Below are 396 nucleotides of genomic sequence, written 5' to 3'. Positions count from 1 at the left end.
AACTCCATGGCCCTGAAATTCCTTCCTCAGAGTCACCACTTCGTACCCAGCCATCTGCCCGATCACCACCCGTGACGAGGAGGCTGGACTTTGGGTCTCCGGTGCAGCTGCAGATGGGCCTGGGCAGGGGGTGAAGGGGGTGAAAAGAGGTTTGTGTTCGAGGCTGTGTCACTGTGTTATGTGTTCGGCGGAGGGACCCAGCTGACCGTCACAGGTGAGTCTCCCCCTTTCCTTCCTTCCTGGGGTCTACACTGAAATTTGGGTCGATTTTCCTCTCCCTGTCATCCAGTCCAGGACTGGGGTCTGAATGGCTCTGGATTTCTGTACCTTCACCTTTTCTGTCTGCCCGTCTCAGCATCCTGTTCCCTGTTTTGCTTCTAAGGACCGTGGTGGGGA

This window comes from Pteropus vampyrus, unplaced genomic scaffold, assembly GCF_000151845.1.
Source record: "Pteropus vampyrus isolate Shadow unplaced genomic scaffold, Pvam_2.0 Scaffold891, whole genome shotgun sequence".
NCBI classification, from domain to species: Eukaryota; Metazoa; Chordata; class Mammalia; order Chiroptera; family Pteropodidae; genus Pteropus; species Pteropus vampyrus.
Note: the sequence above shows the minus strand (reverse complement) of the source record.